This window comes from Pinus tabuliformis, chromosome 3_2 (genome assembly GCF_031772625.1).
Source record: "Pinus tabuliformis cultivar Carrire ecotype Pingquan chromosome 3_2, CPIR1, whole genome shotgun sequence".
NCBI classification, from domain to species: domain Eukaryota; kingdom Viridiplantae; phylum Streptophyta; class Pinopsida; order Pinales; family Pinaceae; genus Pinus; species Pinus tabuliformis.
This window is the reverse complement of record NC_142302.1, coordinates 535,828,222-535,850,577: the sequence shown is the minus strand read 5'-3', so window position 1 is coordinate 535,850,577 and position 22,356 is coordinate 535,828,222.

Genomic DNA, 22,356 nt, shown 5'->3' with positions numbered 1-22,356 from the left:
CCAATGCTTTGGCCTGGGTAGAAAGTTTCTATTGTGATAGTGTCATCCTTAAGTGCGGTGTTAGAGATGCTACAAACCATGCACGATGCTTTCCATCCGTCAACGTCATATTGGCTTCACGGATCATACTCTTTATCCATTGATCCAGATCCCAGGGAGTCTCACCTGGGAGCATCGTGATTTCTTTAAACCCAATGATTGATTGTGTTTCTGACTTTGGCCTACTAAATTCCTTGTTCAGCACAGTCTAGATCTCTGTTATCCCTGTGTTTGGGTGGTCATTAGAGTGCTTGATATACCATGTTAATGCGTTATCCTATAGTGTGCTCACCAATGTAGCCTTCTTAATATTGTCATCTGTGACACCTTTTGCTTCCCATACTACTCTTACCATGAACCAGAATTGGTCCGGATCTTCATTCCCTACTCCTATGAATACTGGTATTTTGATTGCGCTCACCATATTGAACTGTGGGGGTGGTGGAGGTGGAGTGGGTGGAGATGGAGGTAAGGGAGGTGAAGCGTGTGGCAGTGTGGGTGGAGGTGGTAGCCGTGGAATGCGCTACCTTATCAAACTGACCGCGCTTCTCGGAGAGACCTTAGCGAGCTCTTCCTTGCTTTCTTGTGAGGGTGAAATTAAGGGACTGTTTTCTAGTTCTTCACTACTTTTGTAGATCTTTCTGCTCCACATATTCACAAACATTAATGTATTCGCATGACCCTTTTTTCACACAATAGCATCTTAATCCAAGTATTCAAAGATTTAATATACTTACCTTGCGGTCCTTTGAGAAAACGTCATTCTACCTCACTGTAGCTCATGATCGTCTCTACTGCAAACTCAGTGATAAATCCCCATATTATTCGGTCAAGCCAATGGTCCATAACTTGTGCGATCTTGTCCTCTAATGCTTCTAGTATGCATACTAATTGTAGAGTCCACACTGTTGGTTTGTCCAGCCTACACCTTCTGTGGCTATTGGCTAACTTTGCAATCCACTCATATAACTCTGAATGAAAGGATGCAAAGAAAATATCATGGATTTTTGTATACACGTAGCGCTCCAACCAATTTTCCTTAGATACATGCAGAGTTCTATTTTCCTGTGTCGCAAACTCTTGAATCTTCCCATCCAACCACTCTTCAATTTCCTTCTTTGTTGGGTTCCAGTGGCATGACATCAGACATCCAGGCAACGAAACCATTTGTTAGCTTAGTGGGGCATGGCCCAGGTTCAGAAGTGATTTAGCCAAGAAAATCCCGTTACTATTAGACCTTTCAGCAACAGTCCGCGAAGCGCAGACTAAGGTCTCACCCGAAGTAGTATGGGAGGGTGCTAGAACCAGGTTTCTACACCTTGGGGATGTTTGATATGAGGTGATTAGATCGCGGTCCAACCTTCACGCTTACTAGGCTACGCACACCAGCGGGCACCCCGCGCCCTACGATACTATCTTCGCGTAGCTCTAATTGTATCGCGACCTGTGTTAATTACCCAAGTCTTCCTTAATTAGGCTCTGGTCGCTGATTACTTAGAGTATTTTCATATATAAGCATTCATACAAGTATTTATTAATTGCGTGCAGTAAATAACCAAGTAAAAGTATAACATCAAAATACGGATTCAAGAATAGATGCACAGAGTAAACTTTCTCTTTATTAACATTCAATCCCGTTTACAGTCCCGAATCTACCCTGTGCACTCCATTGTAGGGGTCCGCGCACTCAGCTGCGGACTCTTCTAGGCCTCTGCACACTTAGCTGCAGAGCCTCTTCCTACTACTATAACCCAGTACACTTTAGATCCAACTCTATGCTCTAACCATGCCTTCGCATTTCTATCTTTTCTCTACTTAGCTATCTTTACACTTAGAGCCTCGCTCTATTTATACAATCCCATGGTCCGCGAACCATGGGTAGGCTGACACAACTTTACATTAAATTACAATATTTTAGGGCAAACAACCCTATGACTCGATTATACAATTCGCACCCGTACTTCATGGAGTCTTTACATTATATTGACCAAAACTCAAGCTTTAAGCCCCAAAAACATGTTGTGGGAATCCACTGCCCAACAGAAGGGAAGCACCAATCATGTCGCAAATTGCCTTAAGCGACCCCGGATTGTGGGATTGAGTACAGTTCTCAACTCTTGTAGACAAAAACCTTTGAATGGCCACAACTATATGAAAGTGACTCAGAGTTCACTACCACCTACAATATGTTGATGAATGGAAAGCCAATTCCATAATTCCACCTTTAGGATGAATTGTTGTGCTATCTAGGACATATTTTTGTTCCTTTAAGGGAACATGCCAAGATGATTTGGGAGGTGTAGTGCAACAGGGTCACAGCAAAATTTGGTGTCGAGAAGACAGTGGCAGTACTGCAGAAATATTTTTTGTTAGCCAAAACTCTAAAGGAATGTTGGAAAATATATTAGATCCTGCACTGCCTATGCCATCTCTAAGACAAAGCAATGTATGTACACTCATTTACCTACTCCTAGATGACCTTGGGAATCCATCTCCATGGAATATATGTTTTTCCTCCCTTCTACCAAGCATGGAAATGAATGTGTATTTGTGTTCATAAATATATTTTCTAAGATGTCTATATTGATGGCCTGTAAGAAGAGAATCACAATAGAAGACACTTCCAAACTCTTCTTTGAACGACTATGGGTTCATTTTTTGATTATGTAGACCATTATATTAGATTGGGATAGCAGGATTATAAGAACATTATCTTCGAGCCTCTTATCGTTATTCCCTATGTGCAACACAACCCTCATAGAGCTCTCCATAGCCAGACTGGCTACAACCCCTATAAAGTGGGCATGGGATTTCAAGCATTGTGTCCTAATGATGTTGTAATGCCTCTCGCAACCACACAAGAAAAAATTTCACATGTTGCATTCTAAGATGATAAAGCCACTAAATTTATTGAATGCATCCAACACATATACCAACATGTCCATAATATCCTAGATAAAGCCAATTCCAAGTACAAACAACGTCATGATCAACATTGGGTGCCACACAAGTTTTAAGTGGGAAACAAAGTTTGGTTACATTTATAGAAGAAACACCTCACTGGTGCCTAGCAAAATCTTTGGCCACTCTGATATCAACCTTACACCATCACCAAGGTTGTTTATAATTTTTTTTTGAGCTCAACATTATCCCATTCCCTGGCCTACAACCATTGTTCAATGTGGACCGCCTTCAACCATACTTTTCAACGTTGTCCGAAACATCAGATATTGTTAAGCAGTTGACACCAAAAACTCTCAACCTAGATTGCATTGAACAGGCCATGACTAACTAGATCATGGACACGTAGATTAAACACATTTTCCAACAGAGGATCCAACTGTATCAAGTTTTCAAAGTCATCCATCTCCAGCACCAAGGCAAGTGGCTCACCAGGGACCAAATTCAGCAGAAGTTTCCCTATCTCATGGAGGCACTCAAGGTAATGGGGACCATTACTTCTTAATTGGTGAAGACTGATCGAGGTGGATAGTTCTAGACATCCACCTATTAGACTTGGACCCCTAACACTATTTCCTTTCAGTTTCCTTAATTTTAGCACAACTTTATATTTTTGGTAGTTTTTCAGGTCCTAAACTTTCGGAGACATTTTGAAGTCCTAAAAGATGTTTTCTAGGAAAATAGAGGGGGCCACAAAAGTTCTTAAATATATTTCACACATTATTTTTTTTCGTCATCATGGATATCTTTGAAATGAGGTATTACGATATTCAAATGAAAATTGTATGCCACTATTATGACCCTAGGAAGTTGGTGGTCCAACTTACCCCAATGAGGCCAAAATCATTGGTGCTTCATCTCCTAGGCTTAGGGTTTCACACTTCTTATTTACGATAAAAATTCCTCCAAGTCTCATTGTAACATAGTTAAGAGGTCATGTAGCCGTCACATCTCTTCTCAAAGATAAAATACCATCACATAAGCTACTTTGTTCCACTATGCATGTAAACAATTTTCAATACTTATTATTAATTAAATGGAGTTTTTTATTTCACTATATATTTTTGTTCTATTTAAATCTGTATTTCATTTGGTTCCTTCATAAGTCTAGATCAACCATGACAAATAACAAACTTCCCACTTTAACACATCACTAAAATTGGAATCCATGGGGTAAAAGTAACTACACTTAGAGAAAGAGATAAGTGGTTCTAGATCCATATTGTGGTGGTTTTGTTCATGTACTATGCATTTACTTTGAAAACAATGTTGTGTGTTTAAATATCACAACAAAATCAAACATCAAGTTGGATTTTTTTATTAATGAACCTAAGGAGGTGAGGACTATAATACATGTAGTATAAAGTAACTCCAGTGGTTATTTGCTAAACGAGAGAGAGCGCATTTACTATCTAACTCATAGTATAGGGGGTGTTATTAGTAGAAAAGAGTCATAATAGTTCTTGAATAGTGGAATATAAGGATATAGTAAGAGAATCTTTATCTGACTCAAAGACATAAGAAATGACCATGGAAAGAAATGGGCCTGACGTGTCATAAACCATGGAAAGATTTGGGCCTAATGAGGCACAGATTTGACATACTCGCCAACGTACTCAAGCCTAAGGTGGAATATCCATTAGGGTTCTGAGAGACTCATAGGTTTAGGTTATTTTATGAAATTTCTAGGAGGATAGGTTTAGCAAGGTTGCAAACTAGAAAAGGGTGGTAGAACTAGATAAGCAAAAATCATAACACTTGTACTATGCTTTGATATGATATTCATGAAGAAAAACAAGAACTAGATGAACGTGAGATGCATTTCATTAACAATATATACATATTAATATATGTCATGGACCCTTGGATTTCATCTTTTAATAAATACTAAATCATGGGGTTTATTAATTCTGCCCCAGATGGCTTCTATCTCTAGATTCTCTCACCATTACCTCTACAACAACGATCGCAAACTTCACACCCCAAAATAAAACCCATGTGTAGGATCTTCTCACACCACCAAGTCGGAGGTCAGGGATTTTTTTTTTTGCAGCTAATACCAATAGGATCAGGACCCAAACACCCAAATGGGTCCCACCTAAATCGTCGGTCAAACTCCTCTTTTGAGTTATGGTCTAATGCTCAACTACCTTCTCTCCAAACTTGTCGAGATCGACTATTTTCTACCTCAATCCTCAGAATTTCCATTTCGATCTCCCTTGAGTTCCACACCTGATTTATATCTCCAAGCAAACACTCTTGTGATAGCACCATTGGCTCAACCATCGACACCTCTTATGAAACATGAAAAAAAACCATACACAAAGCTCACGTAAACAAAGGAAAACAACATAAATTCACATAGTATGTAGGATGAATATATTTTCAAAATAAATATGATTACATTTGGCGTCTTGACCTAATGGCCCTCAACCTAACTCAAAAATCCATGGTCGAAACTCTCGGCCTCATTTATTCATTCGATGGGTGCCTCATGACACACTTATAGACTACTCAATTTAAACTAAAGGAAACCATAACAAAATGAGAACTCCGTTCTCTACTAGCACACACTTTCTAGAGGCTTACATTTTTTAATCAAAATTTACATAAAATTAGAAACATTGTAGCCCTTTCCTCAAGCTACCCCACTTCTCCTTCTAGAAGCTACTGAGAATAAAAATTGGTTGGGATGGGATTGATACTCCTGCACCAAATTCTCACGCTTGAAAATATCCATGATCCCCTGATCATGTATCTCCATCACTACATCTTGTTCATTGTTTCAAACTTGATCCTATTTTCCTCATGTATCTCGAGCACTTCCTCGCACTCAGCAGTGAACTAAAATTGAGCTTCCACTAGTCCTATTGGAAGCAATGTTTAATAATGAGAGGAGGGGTGGATCAATATTAAGGCTAATTTTTACTTTTGAGCCAATTTATATTTTTATTCAAACTTGGAAACCATCATGTGAGCAACCACCATCACAACATATGAAACAAATGAATATATCAACACATGAATACACACAACATGAGCAACATACACATGAACACTGAGGTTTTATGTGGAAACCCTTCTAGGAGAAAAACCATAAAATCTTTGTTTTATCATTATGTAAATGTGAGATCCTAATCTATTACATTATTCTTTATGAGAACCCACTGATAGGAAGCTCCAACTCCCTTAGATTGTTTGCTAGCAAGAAGCACCAACTCCTCTTCTTACATAAACACCTGATAATATTACCAAAAGCACCAAATCAAGCACCAACTTCATGGATTTGATGCAACCACCAACTTTTAGCTTCTTGAATTTATGCAAGCACCAACTTGTCAGAGGCGCCAAACCCCAAGCTCTACTCAGACATCCACTAAGATAGAAGCACCAAGTCCTTGCTTTTGTAGGCTCTAACCCAAAATCAATAATGAACTTGATATCCACTGCAATTGGAAGCCACTTTTCCTATTATCAGAATTGTGTTCTCCTCTAGACCCTTCAACTTACCCTATGATATATTCTCATTCTAATGACACTACAGCAACAAGCACATCATCACAATTCTCGACCCACATATAAGCTCTCGGTCTTCAACATTTTTGCAGCATACTCTACACATTATTCTCTTCTCTTAGCCCTCTTATTTTGTACAAGCACTCTCAACCCATCAGAGTATCTCACCAACACAAAGAGCTCTCCACTCAAGTCACTAAACAATACCACATTCCCCTCAAAGAATGATGGTATCCCTGTTGTCAATCACATGCTACCCATGTGCGTACTCTTGCATTAATTCCCATATTGTATAAGACATGTTTTCATCACCAATATCATAACTATAGCAAGGTTCTACATTCTATTGTTGCATCAAATTTCTTGGCCACTTGAGAGTCTCCCATTACGAGAATTAATTCTCAATCAAATTGCACACTAAAACAAGGCTTCTCATGCTAATTAATTTAACACATAACTCAGATTGTATTTCAAACATGGTGCTCTTGGTCTGTTGTTAGATATTCTACATTCAACAATCTTATCCATTTAATTCTCCATGGCATGTAAGGAAGATTAGGGATGAAAAATTCTACTTGAACCAAGTCCATTAATTTATCTCTAAATTTCATGGTCCTTGTTTCCCTGATCCAATCATCTCTATAGTTGCCATTGAATCCACGAGCCTGAACTATGCATTCAAACAATTGTCGACTCATTCATTTCCTACATAAGCCAACTATCGTTAATAGCCAATTTTTGGTGTATCTTCCAAATATGGAAAATAAGACAAATCCAACGGATAGTGATCTGAATTGGATGCATGAAGAAAAGTCATCAGCAAACCATGATTGTATCAGGTCGGTACAGGCTTCAAAGAATTAAGAGCAACGATCAAAAACACCTCTAAACAGTGGCAGTTAGCAGCCAACGTGGAAGGAAGAGGACCTCAGTCAAAGCACGCTGATCGAGGCCCATGGAGACTGCGCAGGAGGTGAAACTAGCCCCTTGGAGGCACAGATCAAGAAAAGGAGGCAGTTTTTGATGCGCGATTAGTGCTTAGTGCTAATCGTGCATCACTGGGAAAAACCCCTCGAGAAGGAGAGGCCTTGAGTGCTTGGTCACATGGAAGCCGAGAAAACTGTGGTGAAAAGGCTAAAGGCTAAGGCGGGACCCGCGCTCCAAAAACTGGTAGTATTTATCGGGGGAACCTTTGGGTGGTAAGCAGTTTTAGTGAAAACAAAGCGATTACACTCAGCGGATGACGGGTGGCAAGCGGAGGAGAGAGAAAACTGCCGCTCATCGCGGGCTAACGGTCAAGCAAGTCAACTGTACAGAATGTGAAAATGGCATCAAATTTGGAGGCCCCAGATCTAATGGCTGAGATCGTGCCCGATGGGAAAGCCAGAATCAATAGGGAATTAAGCCACGATCTATAAGAATTTGACGTCCGATTTGACTGCAAAGGTGGCAGATGAATCATTCCACGACATAACAGAAAAACCAAACCAATGAAGCAAGTTGGTACAGTTGCAGGGGGACAAGTGGCCACTCCCTATGAGGCTGATGATGATGCCAAGACAGGGAACTCCAAGCGAAGCTATAGCAGGCGATCTGACGAGAAGTGGAAGGGGAATCGAATAGCTATGAGATTGAATGGTTTTAAAGCCATGAGTAGATGAAGTAGAGGACACCAAACATGGGACACCAGACACCGAGAGGGAGACGGAGAGGAAAAGGAAGAAGACAAAGGGCTGAGCTGACCAAAGGCAGCGTCAAGCACTAGCGAGCTTGAGGGATTCAAGCCACCCCTAAGAGGATCTGTCAGGACTGAGCACCACACTAGGCTCTTTCCATCAAAGACCAGAGAGGTCAAAGACATTGGTAAGTAAAAGGGTCTATGCACTCTAGTGGCCTGGGGAATCCAAGAGCAACCCTGCCAAGCAAATTATGTTTCAGGAGACTCATATTGAGCTCCTTCATTGTAATTCTCTGCTTTAAGACACAATAAAACAAGGCCACCACTGAGAGCTAGACCAGAGATGTAGCCCTGGAGGATAGGGTGAACTCCTTGTTAAATTATTGTGTTTATATTTGCTTACTGTATTTCTCTGTTGTTTTCCATTTCAAGTGTCTATGTATTTGCAATCTGATCGATCTGTTGCCTAAATAACATAGACACACACCAACACATGAGTCTGCAATACCTTCAATTAATAATTCTTAACTAAGATCACTCATACGGTGATTATCAGATCAAGTGGTATTAAAGCTCTAGGTTGTAAAGGTTAGACAAGCTTGTGTTGGTTTAGCTGTTGAATGATCACTAGATCAAAGCTCAAATTAGGAGAAGGAGAGTTGGTGGAAACTAATCCTGAAATTGGGAGAGTCTATCCTCGGAAGACAATTTCAAAGGAAGGTTCTATGGGGCCAAACCCTCAATTCATAGAAAGTTTCCTAGCTATAAAGTCCATGGTAGAAGAATGTATAGGGACTTTAGAAAACATAAGGATGAAGACTCATCGGGCTCTAAACAAGACAAAGAAGAAGATGAGTCTCACTTCCATGACCACTCCAAAGGAAAAGGGAAAGAGGAAAGCTTTATCACACCTCCTAATAGCCCTGTGCATAACAAGAAATCATCCTTAATCAAACTAGATGTTAAATTTGATTTGCCTATATATGATGGAGAGTTAAATGCATAAAAGTTGGACAATTGGATTAGACAAATTGATGTTTATTGCAGAGTATAGAACATCGACTTAGACAAGAGCAAGATTCAGCTGGCAAGCCTACACCTAGGAGGCACTGCCTTGGTTTGGTGGGAAGGCAGAACCCAAGCTAATATGAAAAGACATGGTAAGACTATCTTTGTCTAGAATGAATTTGTTTCTGCAATCAAAAAGCAGTTCTATCCATTGGCCTACATGCAACAAGCCATGATGAGTTAGCAAACTCTTCAGTAGTTGAAAGGGCAAAGTGTGCAAGGGTACACTCAAGAATTTAGAAAGAGAGCATTGATTCTAGGGATCTCATTAGACTCAATAGAGACTCTTTTGAAGTACATTGGTGGTCTACACAGCTACATGAGGCATACCATCCTCATGTTTAATCCCACTTGTAAAGATGAGGTATTTGTACAAGCTACTCATCTAGAAGCTAGAGGAGAATGAAAATCCAGAAGTTGGGGGACCATCCCAACCCACTGCAAGCAAGAGCAAGGAGAAAAGAATGTATAAGTGGAAAGCAAGGAAGGCTAACACTGTACAGAAAAGCAAAGCTTCATGCACTCACTGTAAAAAGGATGGGCATGATGATGAGCATTGTTGGATTCTGCATCCAGAGCTGAGGCCTAAGAAGTTCGAGGGCAAGAAGAAGAAGACTACTGCAGCTATTCAGAAAGATTTGGGGTCAAACTCAGGAGATGAAACAACCATTGCAGCCACAAGCATCAAAGGTAAGAATTCTGAAGCATCTACTAGTAATTCTGCTCAATTTGTTATTGATGAAGAGAATGAGAGAAAATGACATGAGCTTTTCCATATTCGAGTTGTTTCCAAATATCAAAAGATTGATACTTTGTTTGATAGTGGCTCACAAGTAAATTTAATTTCTGAAGCAATTGCAAAGAAATTGGGATTAGCAACTACACCTCTCAAGAAACCATACCCATTAGGATGGTTGAATGATAAAGCACAACTACAAGTGACTAGACAGTGCAAACTCAAGTTTTCTTTTGGGTCAACATTTGTAGATGAGGTAGAGTTAGACATAATTCCTTTGGATATATGTGGAATTTTTTTAGGAAGTCCTTACTTGTAAGATAGAAAAGCTATTTTCTATAGAGTTGAGAACAAGTATCTACTTGTTAAAGATGGAATCGAATACTTTGTAAGAGCTCATAAGCTCAAGAATAATTATACTCTCATAAACTTAGGGCAGATGAAAAGAATGATAAATTCATGCAAACAATTCTTACTTATGGTTGTAAAGGAAAAGAAACCTGATAAAACCAATGTATTTGAGGGCTGTAATGCTAAACAACACGTTGATATAGAAAAGGTTGTTTCAGAGTATGATATCTTATTTCAAGAACCTAAAGCTCTGGCACACAAAAAGGAAATAGTACAAGATATTATTTTGCAGCAAGATGTTCCATTGCCTAACATTGGAATGTACAGGTTATCAGCTTTAGAGAATGTTGAAATCAACAAGCAGGTGCAGGAGTTGCTCGGGAAGGGGTTCATCAGGCCTAGCACATCACCATGAGGGTCACCAATCATATTGGTGAGAAAGAAAGATGGCTCGTGGAGAATGTGCATTGACTACCAAGCACTGAATAAGATAACGATAAAAAATCGTTATCCCCTTCCTCACATAGATGATCTTTTAGATCAATTGAAGGACGTTGTTTATTTTACCAAGCTAGACTTGCACAGTGGATACCATCAGGTCAGAGTTGCAGAACAAGATGCATGGAAGACTTCTTTCAAAACAAAGCAGGGATTGTATGAGTGGCTGGTTATGCCTTTTGGCTTAATTAATGCTCCTACTACTTTCATGAGATTAATGAATGATGTACACAGACATTTTCTTGATGATTTTGTTATTGTGTATATGGATGACATTTTGATTTTTAGTAAAATGTGGGAAGAACATTTAAAGCATGTTAAGTAGACACTAGATGTTTTGAAAAGAGAAAAACTTTATGTTAAACTCTTAAAATGTGAATTTGGGAAAACATCTCTAAATTACTTGTGTCACATAGTAGTGGGTGGTGAATTGAAGATAAATCCCTCTAAAGTGGTAGTCATTGTAAACTGGCCTAAATCCAAGTCTGCTACAAAAGTGAGAAGCTTCTTAGGAGCAGCACAATATTGGAGGAAGTTCATTTCTAACTTTTCCTCAATTGCAACTCCCTTACATGCTTTAACAAGATTAAACAAGGTGTTTTAGTGCGGAGGCAAACATCAGAAAGCCTTTGACACCTTGAAAGAAAAGATTAGTATAGCACCTGTACTAGCACTACCTGATCTGCAAAGACCATTTGAGATCCAGACTGATGCCAGTGACTATGCCATGGGAGCAGTGTTGACACGGCACGATAAACCCATATGTTATCATTATGAGACTTTTAATCCTGCAGTAGTTAACTATCCTACATATGATAAAGAATTGTATGCATTAGTTCAGAGTGTGAAAAAGTGGAAACATTACTTAATGGGCAAAGAGACAATAATACATACTAATCATCAACCACTTCAATATCTACACTCCCAAACTAAGTTGCAGCAAACAAGACACTACAGATGGATGGGTTTTCTACAACAGTTTCATTTAGTCATCAGATATGAAAAGAGCATTCATAACAAAGTTGCAGACATGTTATCTAGAGCCATTATAAATGCATCTACTATACTTAAGCATAATTATGTGCTACATGAAAGCTACATTGAACATTATGCTCAAGATATAGACTTTAAAGATGTATATGAAACTTTGAGTCTTGGCAAAAGAGTAGAAGAATTGGATTATCATGTAAAGGACTGACTCTTATACCATTGTGGGAAACTCTGCATTCCACAAACTGAGAGAATAAGGATAATTAGGGAAGCACACACTTCTTTGATATCAGGTCACTTTGGGGTAAGTAAAACAGTTGCACAGCTGCAAAGATTTTGTTATTGGCCATAAATGAATGAGATAGTTTCTAGATCTGTAAGAGGGTGTACTATGTGTGCTAAAATCAAGCCCAACAACAGAAAACTAGGCTTGTACACTCCATTACCAGTACCTTCTCACCCTTGGGAAAGTGTTTCCATGGATTTCGTTGGGGAACTACCTAAATCTAGAAAAGGTCATGATTATCTATATGTTGTCGTGGATAGGTTCAACAAAATGTGTATTTTGATACCTTGTAATAAACAGATTACAGCTAAATAGACTGCAAAATTGTTCTTTGAACATGTATGGGTTCATTTTGGATTGCCCACTTCCATTATATCTGATCGAGACACCCGATTTGTGGGGAAGTTTTGGTCAAGTCTGTGGGAACTAATGGACACCAAACTAAAGAAAAGCACAGCTTTTCATCCATAAACTGATGGCCAGATAGAAGTAGTTAAAAGGATAGTGATCCAGTTACTCAAAGGATATTGCAACAAACATCCTAAGCTTTGGGATGGACATTTTTGCTATGTGCAGCATACTTACAATAGAGCAAAACATTCTTCTACACAAAGATCTCCTTTTGAGACTTATTTTGGTTTCACACCAAGGTCTCCTTTGGATTTTGTCTTTGGTAAAGATACCACAGTTGATGGACACAACGATGTGGACAAGGCAACTAGGTTCATTGAACAAATCTAGGAGATCCACCAGGCAGTACAGGAACAGCTGGAAAAGAGCCAAGCCAAATATAAGGCTAGGCATGACAAGCATCGAATGGAGCATAGTTTTCAAGTTGGTGACCAGGTCTGGCTGTATATCAGCAAGGACAGGATGCAAGGTGAAGGTAAAAAGCTAAAACCTATCAGGTATGGACCTTTCAAAATACTTGAGAAGATTGGTGAGAATGCTTTTTGCCTTGATCTACCAGCTTACATGCACATCTACTCAGTCGTAAATGCAGATTGCTTGAGATTGTTTGAACCTTCAATGATTGAGGATCCTGAAGAGCAGAGTCAATTTCCTTCTATTGATGACCTGCTACCTGAATATCTTAATGAATTGTAGGAAGACATAGTGCTGGACAGGAAGGTGAGGATGATGCGTAGAGGAGATGTTGAGTACCTTAGAGTAGGGCTCAAAGGTTCAAAGCCAAGCAGTGCAAAGTGGATTGAGATTGGGCAAGTGAGAAAACAATACCCTCACTTAGTTGACTCTTGAAAACCAACTTTTGGTGGTCCAAAAGCTTTTCAGTGGGAAGTCTGTGATCCGAATTGGATCCATGAAGAAAAGTCATCAACAAACCATGACTGTGTTAGGTCAGGACAGGCTTCAAAGAATTAAGAACAACGATCAAAAACACCTCTAAACAGTGGCAGTTAGCAGCTAGCGTGGAACGACGAGGACCTCGGTCAAAGCGTGCTGACCGAGGCCCATGGAGACTGCGCAGGAAGTGAAACTAGCCCCTAGGAAGCTTGGATCAGGAAAAGGAGGCATTTTTTGATGCGCGATTAGCACATCGTTGGGCAAAACCCCTCGAGAAGGAGAGGCCTCGAGCGCTCGGTCGCATGGGAGCCAGGGAAACTGTGGAGAAAAGGCTAAAGGCTAAGGCAGGACCCATGCTCCAAAAACTTGTGGTATTTATCGGGGGCACCGTTGGGTGGTAAGTAGTTTTAGCGAAAACGGAGCAATTCCACTCAGTGGCCGGTGCGTGGAAAGTGGAGGAGAGAGAAAACCACCGCTCATCACGCACTAATGGTTGAGCAAGTCAACCATGCGAAATGTACGAATGGTGTCAGATCTGGAGGCCCCAGATCTAACGGTTGAGATCGCGCCCGATGGGAAAGCTGGAATCGACAGGGGATTAAGCCACGATCTATAAGAATTTGACGTCCGATTTGACCGCCAAGGTGGCAGATGAACCATTCCATGACATAACGAAAAAAATGAACCGATGAAGCAAGCTAGCGCAGTTGCAGGAGGACAAGTGGCCACTCCATGTGAGCCTGATGATGACGTCGAGACAGGGAAATCCAAGTGAAGCTGTAGCAGGCGATTCAATAGGAAGTGGAAGGGGAATCAAACAGCCATGAGATTGAATGGTTTTAAAGCCATGACCAGATGAAGCAGAGGACACCAGACACGGGACATCAGACACCGAGAGGGAGATGGAGAGGAAAAGGAAGAAGAGAGAGGGTCGAGCTGACTAAAGGCAGCATTAAGCACCAGTGAGCTAGAGGGATTCAAGCCACCTCTGAGAGGATCTGTCAGGACTGAGCACAACACTGGGCTCTTTCCATCAAAGACCAGAGAGGTCAAAGAAGCTAGTAAGGAAAAGGGTCTGTACACTCTAGTGGCCTGGGGAATCCAAGAGCCACCCTGCCAAGCAAATTCTATTTCAGGAGACTCATATTGAGCTCCTTCATTGTAATTCTCTGCTTTAAGACACAATAAAAGAATTCCACCACTGAGAGCTAGACCGGAGATGCAACCCTGGATGATAGGGTGAAATCCTTGTTAAATTCTTGTGTTCTTATATTTGCTTACTGTATTTCTCTGTTGTTTTCCATTTCAAGTGTCTGTGTATTTGCAATCTGATCAATCCGTTGCCTAAATAACATAGACACACACCAATACATGAGTTTGCAATACCTTCAATTAATAACTCTTAACTAAGATCACTCATAGGGTTATTATCAGATCAGATAGTGCCAAAGAGTTGTTGACCCATCCATGCTCCATTATCTGTAAATATGGTGCAATGCTACAAATGACACATCAGCCAAAAATAACACAACCATAGTTTTTGACTCATTCATCCCTTAAACTCCAGAGCTCAACCCTGCAACATTTTTACATTCAATCCAAAGGCTTTGTTTACCACATGACCCTTTCCAATTATAATTAGCCCAAAGTCCCTTTATAAACTTGCCCACAATGTTTTCTATTGAAAATGGATCATAGGTCCGTGGCCGCAATAGCATGAAAAAACATCGAAAAACCATTGCAAACCCACTCTTGGGTGCCTCTCTTCATTATGACCCTGAGGGATTAATCTACATGCATCAAACCTATGCACCCTCGGTCACACAGAGTCCTAGGCAAACCTTAGCCTCTAACCTACTTGTCTTGATGCATTTTTCTTTATATAAGGCCTGAAGGCCCGTGGTTGTCTAACACACGAACATTCCAAAACCATGACCTGGGCCAACCTTCCACAATTTGACAGAACTATCAAATGTCGACAAAATATCTACCTCCCGACTACATTATCCTAGCCATACCTCCAATGCACCTTTGTTTTCCTCTGGGGTAAGCCTTATGGGCTTACATGTCAAGTGGGTGCCTCATTTGCCTTTTCTAATTGGTTCCCAGATCTACTGAAACTGCCACTATGTCCCTATGCCTAGTTAGCCTATTGCTATCTTTCTTTTATTTTTTAAAACATTCTAAGATAAATCCTTAAGGATGATGTCATGATTACATCACTATTTCCATGTGGTGTCATGGGTTTTGACCATGTGTAACACATTTTTGGCCCACTTGGGTACCCAAAAATGTCGAACTTTCATCCCACGTATCCATTTGTACGAACATCATGCTGGTGTCAAATGTTATGAAACCAACTCAAGAAAAGATAGAAAAGATAGATCAACACCTTAGAATTCAGCCTCTTCGAGGGGGCAACCTCCTTTACATTACATAAATGAACAATTCTTGGGTGATACAAATGACAAAACCTCCTTTCTATATATAGGAGTCTAAGGAGTCACAATATAATCCAGCCGACCTAACAATAATAATATAAAGCCACAAAAATAACAATAGAGGAATTCTATGGGGCACATAAATAACAATATGGAGGTAATAGGGGCACAACAATATAAATAAGGGGTATAACTACAATAGTAATGGGGTAATCACTAGTATTATAGGGACCCAACATGCCCCTCTCCTTCAAAAAAGTGTTGTCCTCAACGCTTGAGTAGTTATGGATACTTCTGCATAAAATTCTCATCCTCCCATGTGGAATCTTCAGCGGATAAGTTCTTCCACTTCATAAGATACTCTGAAATTGATCGATTTCGTAGCTATCGAGTTCTTGTTTCTATGACTGCTTCTGGTTCCAATATAATTTTTCCTTCCTCGTCAAGTTCTGGAAATATTGTTTGAATTGGGAGCTTGTCACCTATAACCTTCTTTAAACATGAAACATGGAAAACTGGGTGCAATCGAGAAGCTGTAGGAAGCTCCAATTTGTATGCCATAGTACCAATCTTTTGCAACACCTTGTACGGACCATAATACTTTGGTGATAATTTATTATCCTTCTTAGCTTGCTTTAGGGACATTTGCTTATATGGTTGTAGCCGTAGGAATACCCAATCACCTACATCAAAACTTCTTTCACTGCGATGTTGATCTGCCTGTTGTTTCATTCTATTTTGTGCCAACACAAGGTTATCCTTTAAGAGTTGGAGGACTTGTTGTTGATGTTCGATGTGATGTTCCACTACCTGAACCTTAGAATTTTCTCTTAAATATGATGTGATGGATGGTGGTTGATACCCATAAAGTGCCATAAATGGGGTCATTTTTGTTGTTGTATGGAAGGAAGTGTTATACCACCATTCAGCTAGAGGCAACCATTTGACCCATTGTGTCTGTTTATCAGATACAAAGCAACGAAGATATCCTTCCAAACATTTGTTTACTATCTCAGTTTGCCCATTAGATTGAGGATGATAAGATGAGCTATGAGCTAACTGAGTACCAAGACAAGAAAATAATTTTGTCCAAAAATTTCCAGTGAAAATGGGATCTCTGTCACTTACAATAATCTTTGGGTTTCCATGTAGCTTTTGAACTGTTTCCATAAATGCAGTAGAAACTGTACTGGCTTTAAATGGATGTGATAATGCACAAAAGTGTGCATACTTGGTAAGTCTGTCAACTACCACCATGATGACACTCTTTCCCTCAGACTTGGGTAAACTTGTGATAAAATCCATTGAAACCTCCTCCCAACGTTGGCTTGGAATGGATAAAGGTTGTAATAGACCCGGTGTCTTAATTGTTTCAACTTTATTTTGCTGGCAAACCAAACATTCCGCCACAAACTTTTGAATATCTGATTTAAGGCCATCCCAAAAAAATTCCTTCTTAACCTTGTGGTAAGTTTTTAAAAATCCCGAGTGCCCTCCTAAGGGAGAAGTGTGCAATTCCATAAGAATCTTTTGTTTTAGCTGGGAATTCTTACAGAGGTATAAGCGATCTTTGTACCATAACGAATCATTTTGCCAGCTAAATGTATCAAAAGTACTGGAATCTTGTTGTAGCTTTCGAATAAGTGCCCACACTTCTTCGTCATTCTTCCATTCCTCCCTTGTTTCATTTATCCAATCTGGTTGGATAATAGAAATGGCACACAACAATGCTTCCACATCCTCATCCTTTCTTGAGAGTGCATCTGCCACCACATTTTGCTTCCCTTTTTTGTAGATGATTTCAAAGTCATAACCCAACATCTTTGTGACCCACTTTTGTTGCTCTTTAGAGGATAATCTTTGTTCTAAAAAGTATTTAAGGCTATCATGATCCATTTTTACCTTGAAGTGTCTTCCCATTAGGTAGGTTCGCCATTTCTTAAGTGCATGGAGTATTGCCAACATTTCCTTCTCATAAATAGCTTTGCTTAAAAACTTTCCCTTGATTGGACGACTTTCAAAAGCAATGGGTCTTTCATCTTGCATTAGAACAGCACCAATTCCATTTCCTGAAGCATCACATTCCACAATAAAGGTTTTTGTGAAGTCCGGTGTAGCTAAGACCGGTGCTTGGCACATTGCCTCTTTAAGATGTTCAAAGGCCTTTGTTGCTTCCAGAGTCCATGAAAATGAATCTTTCTTCAATAATGTTGTTAGAGGTGTTGCTATTCTCCCATAATTCTTAACAAACTTGCGATAATACCCTGTCAACCCAAGAAATCCTCGCAGATGCTTTATGGATGTGGGGATTTTCCATTCCTTAATGGCTTTAATTTTGCTAGGGTCTACCTTAACTCCTTCATGAGATACAATATGACCCAAGTATTCCACCTCCTGGACTCCAAAGAAACATTTGGATCTTTTTGCATATAATTGTTTCTCCTCCAATAGTTGTAGCACCCTGTCAACATGTTCAACATGATCCTTCCAAGACTTGCTGTAGATTAGTATATCATCAAAAAATACTAACACAAATTTTCTAAGGAATGGTTTGAAAATTGAATTCATCAAACCTTGAAATGTTGAAGGTGCATTGGTAAGGCCAAAAGGCATGACCAAAAATTCATAATGACCCTCATGAGTTCTAAATGTCATTTTCAGAATGTCTTCAATCTTCATTCTGATTTGATGATATCCCAAACGAAGATCCAACTTGGTGAAGTAAATTGATCCATGCAATTCATCCAGTAATTCATCAATAACAGGAATGGGGAACTTATCTGAGCTTGTTGAGCTCCCTATAGTCCGGACACATGCGCCATGATCCATCCTTCTTGTGCACCAATACTACTGGAGCTAAGAAAGAACTTTGACTCGGTTGAATTATACCAGCCTCTAGCATTTCTGCAACCATATGTTCAATTTCAATTTTTTGGACATAGGGATATCTGTACGGCATGATGTTTGGAGGAACACTTCCTGGAATCAGATGAATAGCATGATCATGATCACGCATAGGTGGGAGACCTTTTGGAGTCTCAAATACCTTGGAATGATTGTCCAGGACTTTTTGGAGATCTGGAGAAATAGATGATTCCAATGTGGAAACATCTAGCGAACATAATTGTGCAATTACACCTCTTTGCTCCTTTTTTAGAAGCTTTGTCATGCCATTAGAGCTGATTATCTTTCCTGGTTTCCCTGCAATACCCCTTAATTCAACTTCCTTTCCTTCCGTAGAAAATTTGATGAAAATTTCTTGAAAATTAAAAGCTATTGTACCCAAGGATTGTAGCCATTGGACTCCTAGTACAACATCAGCACCTCCCATTGGAATGGAAAGCATTGGGCTAGTCAATACATATTCTCCCATGGATAGCTTGATATTATGGCACTTTCCAGAGCAATTTATTGTTCCTCCATTTGCAATCATCACTTGACACTCTAGTGCTGGATATAGGAAGCAATTCAATTCTTTTGCTACCCTACAATGAATAAAATTGTGGGTGCTTCCTGAATCAATCAACACTATTACCTTTTTCTTCTTGATTTGTCCTTCTATCTTGATGTTTGAGGAGTGGTAATTCCCACCAATGCATTACAAGATATGGTCGGATTTATTTGTTCTTCATCTAGGCTTTGTTCCTGGAGTATATCTTCTTCTTTTGACCTTTCTTGCTCCTTTTCTTCTTCCTCTTCACAATCTATGTAGAATAATTTCTTCTCAGCACACTTATGACCTTTAGTGTATTTGCTATCACAACTGTAACAAAGCCCTTTTGCTCTTTTTTCTTCCAATTTTTGTGGTGTCAACCTTATAGGTTGTGGAAGACTAGGAGCAACAACACTTCCGTCTTTATAGTTGTGAGTGGTATGCTTCCTGGTTGCCATAATTTTGCTTTCCATTTTTCTTGCTAACCTGAATGCCTTCTCTAATGAATCAGGTTCCCAAAGGTTAACATCATGTTGGATATTATCCTTTAAAGACCCTATGAACACATCAATCCTATGCTCCTCTGGAATATCTTTTACCCTTATGTTCAATTTTTGGAACTCCTCAATGTGCTCCATTACTGAACCTTTTGTTTGAGACTTATCAATTGGCTAAAAAAAGTGTTGCTTTTTGTATCTTCATAATGTGCTATCAATTCTTCCGTAAAAATTTCCCAAGTGATAAATTGTTTATGAAAGAAAAGCCATTGATACCATACAAACTGATTTGGTTCCAAATATACAGTTGCCATACGTACCTTTTGTGCGTTTTGCACATTATTGAGATCGAAGAATTGCTCCATCTGTAATATCCATGTGGCGGGATCCTTGCCATCAAACTTCCTCATATCGATTTTTGGAATATGGTGATTCTTTGATCCAACATTAGCGTCTATGGAATCATGATTAACATTTCTTTTGTTCTCATCATGAGTTTCCTTTACTACCTTTTCACCATTAGTGACCCTTTCTTGTAGCAACTTCTTCAATTATTCCATGTTTGTCTTCAAATCTATCTTCAATCTGCCATGTCTCTCTTCAAATCTGTGTTCAAATCATCCATCTTAGCTTCCATTCCCTTTATCTTAGATTCCACGCCATTTATCTTAGATTCCACGCCACTTATCTTAGCTTCTGTTAGCTTTTGTGAGCGTGACATTTGTAGCACTTGTTCTTGTAATTTTGATATATCATGTAGCATTTCTTCCTCTTCTTCATGAGTCATGCTAGAGATTTCAGGTTCCTTACTAGGTGTTTGCATTTTCCTTCCTCGGGGCATCAGTTACCGATAATAATGCTTTACTATGCCCTTTGAATTCCGTTAAACCAAGCTTACACAAAAATTTAAAAAAAAACTTCACACCTTTTTTTCACTTTATAGAAGTATGATATTGAATCTGATGTATCTCTGTAATTTTAGATCATCCAGTTCTGAAATTGCTACCTGTAGTAGCCTTCTACGTCCTCCTTCCAATGCCACAAGTCTGAGCCAAATTGGATTCTCCAAGGAAGAGTTATGTGAAATCTCCCATAGTGACTTGCTTTTAGACTGGTTCAGTAGAGCGAACTTGTACGACGTGCCACGAATCATTGTTTCAACCTTTGAATCTGAAACACACACACACAAGAAACTACAGTCTGTCCTTTTTCTGTACCTTCTTATGAAATTTCAATCCGATCCCCAAAGAGAAAGTTATGACGATTTTCCCCAGGTCACCTGTTTTGAATGCAATTCAGGAGTCTGCAAAAAGACTAACTTCCTCAGATCATATCTCTGCAAATATCTCACGAAAAGCTCTGAAATTTAGACCCAAGGTTCAGCGCGATTTCTTCTCAAATGGGTTTTTTTTGCAACTTTTGAAACGTCACAGAAAAAAAGTTATAGCAAAAATTCCACGATGACCTATTTGGAGCAGCGAAACCCTAGAATCCAAAGCTCTGATACCAAATGTTATGAAACCAGCTCAAGAAAAGATAGAAAATATAGATCAACGCCTTAGAATTCAGCCTCTTTGAGGGGGCAACCTCCTTTACATTACATTAATGAACAATTCTTGGATGATACAAATGACAAAACCTCCTTTCTATATATAGGAGTCTAAGGAGTCACAATATAATCCAGTCGACCTAACAATAATAATATAAAGCCACAAAAATAACAATAGAGGGATTCTATGGGGCACAGAAATAACAATATGGGGGTAATAGGGGCACAACAATATAAATAAGGGGTATAACTACAATAGTAATGGGGTAATCACTAGTATTATAGGGACCCAACAATTGTTATCTTTCTTTTCTTTTTTAAAACATTCTAAGATAAATCCTTAGGGATGATGTCATGATTACATCACTATTTCCATGTGGTGTCATAGGTTTTGACCACGTGTAACACATTTTTGGCCCACTTGGGTACCCAAAAATGTCGAACTTTCATCCCACGTATCCATTTGTACGAACATCATGCTGGTGTCAACCACCATTGTTGTTTCCAACACATCACTACGAGCCAGTCACACTACACCATATGTCTCATTCCCTTTCATCCATGTTGTCTTGGGCATGGAGATAGAGGGGGACCAACCCTTTCTTCTATGCTAAATTCCTTTGTTATTAATTTTAAGAGTCCTAGCCCCTTTAACAGTTGTAATGCATTTGCACACTAGCCCCATTAACTTTCTATTGGACCAATGTTACTGCTCTACCATGTTCTCCTAAAGCGTCCATCCCAAGCTTCACCTTTTGTGCACGCTATGAAACTTTTAGTGTACACCCAACGAGATGATGTCATCCTTGGCTTGTGTCATGCCAGTGCTCCCTTATGTGCTAAAAAATGAACCTTCTGGGGAAGAGTCTCTCGAGATGATGTGTTCCATGGAGTCCTCTCGATTATACTACGCACCAATTATTGTCTGTTGACACCTGCTGACTCCTTCTGACCTGACGCCATGCCTAGCCCTTCTCTTTGCACATATTATGATTCTTCTAGGGTATT